The following is a 9,341-nucleotide window of genomic DNA, read 5'->3' on the forward strand; positions in this document are numbered from 1 at the left end:
CTATTTGCACTCATTTTCAGAGGTCAAAAAATCTCTTGGAAGGCCGGTGACCCCCAAATTTTATTTCAATTTTATAAAAAAAAGAGACATCAAGCTATACAGTGTGAAAAATGAGCCACTTCTGTCATTTATTTTGATTTGAAAATTCAATCAAATATATTTTATGTCTGTTTTTCCTATATTTAGCCTATTTGCACTCATTTTCAGAGGTCAAAAAATCTCTTGGATGGCCGTGGACCCCCAAATTTTATTTCAATTTTATAAAATAGAGACATCAAGCTATACAGTATGAAAAAATGAGCCACTTCTGTCGTTTATTTTGCTCTGAAAATTCAATCAAAGAGATTTTATGTCTGTTTTCCCTATATTTAGCCTATTTGCACTCATTTTCAGAGGTCAAAAAATCTCTTGGATGGCCGGTGACCCCCACATTTTATTTCAATTTTATAAAATAAAGACATCAAGCTATGCAGTATGAAAAAATGAGCCACTTCTGTCGTTTATTTTGCTCTGAAAATTCAATCAAAGAGATTTTATGTCTGTTTTCCCTATATTTAGCCTATTTGCACTCATTTTCAGAGGTCAAAAAATCTCTTGGATGGCCGGTGACTCCCAAATTTTATTTCAATTTTATAAAAAAGAGACATCAAGCTATACAGTATGAAAAAATTAGCCACTTCTGTTATTTATTTTGCTCTGAAATTTCAATCAAAGTGTATTTGTGTCCATTTTCCCTATAATTTCCTATAACCTATTTGCACTCATTTTCAGAGGTCAAAATATCTCTTAGATGGCCGGTGACCCCCAATTTTTTTTGCATTTTTTCATTTATAATACTTCAAAGTTAAATTTCACAAAGTATAAGAAAATTCTGTCATTTTTTTTCTATACCCCTGAACTACCTTAATGAGGTTATTTAGTGGTTTGTATCACAAGCCCAGTATTCAGCACTTATGTGTTGACATGAATTATTATTGTTATTATCCTAATTATAAATTAACTGTTTACAAAACTTAATTTAGGGTTTTTTTACCTCAGGAATAGATTACCTTAGCTGTATTTGTCAAAACCTTTAGGAATTTTGGTCCTCGATGCTCTTCAATTTCGTACAACTTTGTTTGACCTTATTAACTGGTTTTTTTATTCGAGCGTCACTAATGAGTCTTTTCAAAACGATACGCGCGTCTACAAAATTTCAATTCTGGTATCTATGATGAGTTAATTGATATCATGATGAATGGCTGCGCTGACTTACTTGTGCAGCTTGGATATTTTAAGGCCTGGCATCCACTAGATATATGAAAGAGTGGCGAACGACGCCAGAGGGACAGTCAAACTTAAAGATCGAAAATAAACTGACAACGCCATGTCCAAAAAATGAAAAAAACCAGAACCGAAACAAACAAAAATAATAGTACACACTGCACAACTTAGAAAACCATAGACTGCGCAACACAAAACCCACCAAAATCGGAACAACACAAACCCCACCAAAAACTGGGGATGATCTCCGGTGCTCCGGAAGGGTAAGCAGATCCTGCACACATGTGGCACCCGACGTGTTGCTCATGTTATTATAAACCCGGTAAATAGTCTTAATTCGGACGGTCACATTCTTTAAACAGAAGGGGGTTGTAGTACCGATGTAAGGAACATATCCGATATCATCTGTGAAATGTTTATTCCATAATGGCCAACCAACTCGTGATGGCGTCCGTAAACTTTACGAAGGGATGATATCAACTTCCATTTTGGAATTGGTTAAAGCTTCATAGCTTCCTTTTGCGCAGCAACCCTTTATTAAGGAAATCATGATATATACTACGTATGCAGGCGCTGTTGGAATGTGGCTACATAGAAATGGAAAGTTAACAATTGGGAAGCTGAAATCATCTCTTTTTATCGTATTTATATAATTTATACAATTGTTTATTCTTCCTGGTTACTGTTTATGTGTATGTTTTTTTTGTTTTGTTTTTTTTTCTGTGGTCGGGTTGTTGTCTCTTTGACACATTCCCCATTTCCATTTTCAATTTTATGCATTTATATTTGTAGTTACTGGATATATTGCAATTTTTCATCAGATGAGTTTTATGTTGATAATTAATGTCCTATTTCTATTGTATTTGTTCAAATAATAAGGCATGGCGACATGTCTTTTTTCATGTAATTTCTATTTGATAGTTTGCTGTTAAATGGATATTCATATTATTTTGATTTAGTTTAAAATAATTTTACTTCGATGACTACTTGTCTCATTTGCCATTACATATCATATATATTTTTTTATGGTAATGTTGTTAATGAATGTTTTTTTTGGTATAATTACTTGGCAAATAAAATTTATACTGAAATATATTGTTAAGGACCTTAAGATTTGTCGTAATAGGATAAACACTAAATTTCGTTCCTGTCAGTTTCAAATTTAATGTCTCCCCACGTTAGTTGTCTATGTTCATGTGACTCAAGGAGTCTAACATGTACAATGTATGGTATTCATGTACCAAATGGTTATGAATAATTGTACAACTAAGTTACTGCCTGCCCTCAACTATATACTATAATGTTTGTCTATTTTTTTGTGTTTTTTTTTCATTGTTAGCCATTGCGTTGTTAACTTTTTTGTTTTTGCTTTTCGACTTGAACCTTCTGGTATCTTTCTCCTCTCAAATTTTTTAAACCTTCCCCAAAATGTGATGTTGATTTGGTTGCGTGTATGTGCAGAATGAAAAAGCACGCAAGCACTTCCTGACAGAATATGGTTATTTCATTCGATGCATTTTGTAACGAGCGAGCACCGATGATAATTTTTTACAAATTTGTCGCCAGGGTCTGGAAAAAAACTGTCCTTTTCACAAAATCAATCACTCAAATATTCTGACTTTCTCTTCGGCAAGTATGACGTATATTGTCATATTTATAAATTAACTGTTTACAAAACTTTTGAATTTTTGAAATACTAAGGCTTTTCTACCTCAGGAATAGATAACCGTAGTTGTATTTCGCAAAACTTTTAGCAAGTTTGGTCCTCAATGCTCCTCGACTCGTACTTGGCCTGTTGAACTTTTTTTTGGATTCGAGCATCACTGCTGAGTCTTTTGTAGACGGAACGCGCGTCTGGATTACAAAACTTAATCCAGATATTTATGATAAGTTTATTTATAAACACTGGGTCGATGCCACTGCTCATGGAGTTTTAATTCCCCGAGGGTATCACCAGCACAGTAGTTCGCGCTTCTACAATATGACCATATCAATGACAATTCATGTCAAAACAACTTTAACCTGCAGTTAAGTTAACCTGGGTCTGTACCAATGGACTGACGGACACAGACAACTAAACATTTTAACAACTTTTAGAAGTCGTGCAAGAAAGGAGGTACTATAAAAACAGATATCTCGTACAGAATCCAGTTTGTAATTAAGCTGTATATCAATTAAAGCTGATATATCTAGCCAGCATGCTTTGAGGCTTTGGAACACTTTTAAGATCATGTGAACCCTTGTTTTCTCTGTCAAATCATTTATCTTGGTGTTTTGCTGTGTCATTGTATTTAACGGTTTTGATCTCATGTTATCAAAAAAGGTTTTAATGTCAATAGCATATCCGGTAAAATCAATTGGTTTCAGTTTTCAGAAAAAAATAAATCATTTATATCATCAAACGATGCAGAAGATTGACAGTCAGTATCAATTTTTCTGCAGTCTAACTCTGTCATGATTTCATCTTTTTTCATGTTTTGAATAGAGTTTAAGGAATTAGACGAATTTGCAAACCTACATCTGTATTCCAAATCTTGAGCTGAAACTGATGGATCAAATTGTTATATTGGTCAACATGAACACCACTAAGACATAGGTAATTTCCTCTCGTTATTTATAACCTTCAAACTGTATGCAGGTCCATCTCCGCTAAAAATCGTATATGGAAGTAGTCCTGCATATCGCTGCCGTTATGTTTGATTGGTGTCTATATCTTCCAGCTGCTCTACCCTCTTCATCTCTAGATCTACAACGTTGAAGATTTAAAAAAAAAGTTTTACAAAGTTGATCGTAAACATAAATGTTGATGTCTACGTTTATCTTTTAAGATTAGCTCTCTAATGTATATAAATGCCTGATTAATATTTAACCTAGAATTTGAAAATTTACATGAAACGTTTATAGGATAAAAAGGGTTAAAAAATGGAAAACAACACGTTTAATAATTTATTGCGTTCGAAGCGCTTTTCTGGATTTTTAATTGATGCAAGTTGCAATACAATAACAATCAAAACCAAGGACAAAAACAAAGACCCCAAAAACCAAAAGACAGTTACATCAACAGTTATAAATAATTAATAAGAAACAACACGAACCCCACTAAAAACCGGGAGTGAAATCTGGTGCTCCGGAAAGGTAAGCATTTCCTGCATCGTATACGGCACTCGTCGTGTTATTTCTTTGTTCAGTTCGGTAATGATGGAAGGTTATTATGACTGTGGTAGAATATCAGATATGATTTCTGATACACCTTTGTCATAATGGCCAATCAGCTCATGATGGCGACCGTAAAATTTCTTGAGTGATGACCTTATTCACAATATAAGTAGAGTTTAAAAGATTGCATTATGAGACTTCTATCCATCACAGAAATTGTACGCTAAACATGTTGATTTCAAAGGTTTTCAGTGATTTGTTAAAGATACAAATGTAGTTTGAAGTCACTTGAACATGAAACTTTGTACTCTTGTTCATTAAGTTGTCAGGTAAATATTTGTGCCGTAATATAGCTTTGACAAAGTTTGATTGTTTAAATGAAAGTGGTGCTAAAATAAATTGATGAGCTGAATATTGTGGTCGTTGATACACATATTCTTGTTTACCTTAAATTAGAGTTGGCAATAGCCTGTACATTTGTACACGTGTTAAATAAATGACGAAATTTCATGAATTATTGTTTGTAGCATTCACTTTCCTTTGTGAACGTTTCAACTGATGTGTTTTATGAAAGTTTCGGCGCAATTGTTAGAAGTCTTTTAACACTACAATTTAGACAAATCGATTTGTTGCATATACAGCACATGTATTTCAAGCATCTGCAATCTGTTCCACTATTTAACGCACTTTTACAACAGCATTCAAGAAAAATTCAGTCGAAGTTGAAAAGAAATATTCGATCAAATATATAGCAATATAACTATATGTATAGTTCAGGCAAATGAACAACATATCTAAAACATAACTTCATTTTCTGGCGATCCTAAAAATTTTTAAATGTTGCTTAGAAATTGTTGCATCCGAAATGTTGCATAAAAAAACAGTTATCTCAGAAATATTACATCAAAACTGCATTAGGAAATGTATCAGAAATGTTCATCAGAAAATATTGCTTAAAAAAAACAGTTACCATTGCATTAGGAAATGTCATGACTTTATAAACAAGAGTTCCCTCAACCAACATACATAGCTAAACTCAAGACTTTACACCGTTTTTCATTATTTCTGATTGCCTTTTGCCTAAGGTATGATTTCTTTATCAAACGTATTTGTTTTCCGAAATTTCATGACTGTTGATACCCCTAATGTATTTCCAAAAGCAGTTATTTTTTTATTTTTTTATCATTTTTATCAATGATTTATTTATTTATGTATTTATATATTTATTTGTTTATCATTTATTTCCAACACATTATTATTATAAACCATTGAGTTAAAATGCAATTTCTTATAACAATTTTTTACAAGAGCTGTGATTCCCGTAAAATAATTTCAGCGCAGATTTTCGAACCTGCTCAGGACATTGCTGATATAAAACAATCCAAGAAGAAACTTTGGCCTGAGAGCGCTTCGCATGCAATTGTCCATCTAGTTTTTATTCCCTAGGGGAAATACAAATTAAAAAAAATAATTGACACTAATTTCGAACTCAACTCTTCTGAGATATTGCGGTAAATCTTTAAAGTTGATTTTATAAAAATAACAATTGATGCGCTTTAAGTACTGTATGGAGGGACACGTGCACAGAGATCCGATATTTCAATGTCACCTGTTACGCGGGATATAAAAGAATAAACCTAAACATTGAAAACTATGTCTTTCGATCTATCAATCTATTGAGAGTTTTTAAATAAAGAAACACATGGTTGAAAAATAGGCAAAAAAACAAAGAACTAGATGATTCCTTTATGAGGGTCTGAATGGGGGGGGGGGGGTCTGTTATTCTGTAAACATTTAATTTTCACCCCTTTTTTCTCTAATCTTAAAAAAATAAGTCTATTCTTTAAGAGTTTTTTACGCATTATTCTATAATTTTCCCCCCAGTTTTCTTTAATCTTTAAAAAAAAAAAGTAAAAAACATTCTTTTAACTGAATGAGAACGGTGATTTCCAAACAACAGCAACATGAGCAAGGCTTTCATTTGTTTCTCAACAATGACGTGTTGATGTGTATTGTTCTGCATGATTTAAGTGCCTTTTGTTCCTTGAAGTAACAAGTCCAAGTTCTCATCAGTTCTTTCCAGTGATTTTGACTACATACAAGAAGATGTGGTGTAATTGCCAATGAGACAACTCTTCAAAGAGACCAAATGACACAGAAATTAACAACTATAGGTCACTGTATGGCATTCAACAATGAGCAAAAGCCAACCGCATAGTCAGCTATAAACAGGGGCGGATTCAGATTTTTTGTAAATATAGCCGAGCCTTTTTTAGGACTAAAAACATAAAATAAGTGAAATATGCACTTTTTAAACGGTTCCTGGCGTGGGGCATGCATATTTTGTAGTTGCTGGTAAGGTGCAAGGGTTGGGCATTTTAGATGCTGTATCTCCCTATTAATTTCTATTATTAAATGATAGTTTGGATCCAAGAGCTATGTACTCATACATTTAATGTGTGATTTGTCAGTAAAACATAAGCATATAAAATTCTCGCATGTTTGTTGTAAGTTTATAGTTAAAATTATAACCTCACAGAGTTCTTGTTGTTAACAAGATATACGCTGGGCTATTCGATTGAATTTGAAATACGACCGACACGAGTAAAAAAAAAAACAAGCAATTTTTATCCAAATGTTTGGTTGATATGTTCCACCCAACAACAATAAGGGAAGTAAAGGGTTCCAACTCAATCAAAGGCTAAGAATGAGTCTGAAATGACAACGAATTTATGAATGCCAGCCGACAAATGAAAACATAAAGGCCACACCCAGCAGGCAGGTTGCAGTCTGGTCTTGAAAAAAAGTATTCCATATATATCAGTTCGGCGAAACAGACATTCCGGTCAGACATGAAAGCCCCTGCCACAAAAAAATATGCCCGCTTATATTCATCATGTTCATTTAATGCTAAATAATTCTGTTGGGAATTTTCGTTTCTAATAGCAAAAAAGTGGACGAGACTTTTGTTTTGCGTCTAGAATTTTTGTTTAAGGCAAAAATCAAAGTTATTTTTTTTCTCTCAAATATCTAAGACTGTCTCCTCAAATCAAATGGTTCGTATTTACGACTTTAAATCTATTTAGAGCTAATACTGACTGGGGATCAATATTCAGCTACATTATTTTAAAATAGGCTGGGGCGTTCGGGGTTAAACATGTTTCTGTAGTTAGATACTATTGCTGTGGAACTTTTTTTTCATGAGAGTGTAAATGTTGATAGAGAATTACTTTCTGTTTGGTGAAATAGTGAAATAGAAATCAATATTCTTGCTAAATCCTGTGTCGCTTTGAAGGTGTCATGATTGTCATCCTCAGTCTACGCAATGTGTTACTGTAATTTGAATTTCAAAATGACTGAGAGACGTTTTATTCGACGCACTGCAGGTCAACTCCACCATATCAAATCACATTACTTTGAAAATCAGTAAATTCTAGCGAAAAATATATTTATAAGTCAAGAATTGTCGTATAAAAATTAAATAGTAGTACACGGGAAATGGCAAAGTTCACCATGTTCACGAAGTCTAGTCTCATTAATCATTAACAAAAAAAGTCCGAGCAAAAAGGGGGGGGGGGTCCGCCACTGAATTAAAAGTCCGAGTTGAAGTATTGGAAACCAGTTCGCATTGACTGAATCATGTAGTCTGTTATCAAGAAACCAAAAAAAAGGTTTACCGAGTTTGTTTTCACTTTTATCATATTTTTACAATGATAATTTTGATAATTTTCTTTAAATTTTAAGAAGGGAAAATTCTGTTAACAGTTAATTTTTAGCGTTTTCTTTTATTCATCATTCAATATTCATTATATTTTTAGACCACACATTTCTCTAATCTTTATTTTTTTTGCCCATTATTCTCTAATCTTCATTTTTTAAGGGCATTATTCTCTAATCATTTAACCCCATCCAAACCCTCCTTTATCACACACAAACTCCCTATTAAAATAGTTAAAATACTGAAATACATTTTGTTCGGGTTGTTGTCTCTTTGACACCTTCCCCGTTTCCGTTCTCATTTTTATGTAAACGCTTACGCTTGGTGAAACTCAAGACTGATTTTAAACTATATTAGTTTTGACTGGAATTTATTTATTTAAATATGTATCGTTTGAGCACCTACTCGATCTCGATATTTTAGAGACTTGTTTTGAGTCCTTAGCTTCTACTGCTAAAGTATCACGTGTGGTATAATGTATTTTTAATAAGCAAATAAATTAAAAAAATTAAAAAAAAACACGATAAAGGAAGAGATAAAACTCCTATAAATATAACACTATACAAGACATGAAGAGGGCAATATACCGGTTTTATCATTAGTTTAACATCTTTACATTGAATCAAGCTCTAAATCGTAAAAATATTGAAATGTTGTAAAATTAATATTATATTAATTCACAAACTATCGAAGGTTTGTCAAACTCATTAACTTTGCAAAGGACACAATAATGAGCTATAAATTATTTAAAAAAATCAATCAATGATGAAGTTACTGATTTCCAAAAGCCATGATTGTGGAACTTTGTACTTGGTTTTGGTCGAAAATTTGACAATAAACAGAAACTATGATTTGAAAGTGCATATTTTTTTTAACTAAAGTATCTTCTCTTAGGGTATATCCGTGAAATAGTTTTGTTTTGAATTTTTACTTTGCCAGCATAGAAATTATTTATAAATATGTGTACTGTTAGTGCAATTACGAATACATATAGTATACATTTAATTTTTTTCCACTTCCACTCACCTAACCAGTTCTGTTGCTGAAATGCATACAACTGTAAATACCAAAACAGGGTTATTTAAACTTTTTGATAAATGATTTCGTTTTATAAATCATTGAAGTAATACCATGTTGAATGACTTTAATTATTTGTGTATACACGCTAGGGTTTACACAACGTTCATCGTCTTACCTGACTGCT

Source organism: Mytilus galloprovincialis, chromosome 5, assembly GCF_965363235.1.
Source record: "Mytilus galloprovincialis chromosome 5, xbMytGall1.hap1.1, whole genome shotgun sequence".
NCBI classification, from domain to species: Eukaryota; Metazoa; Mollusca; class Bivalvia; order Mytilida; family Mytilidae; genus Mytilus; species Mytilus galloprovincialis.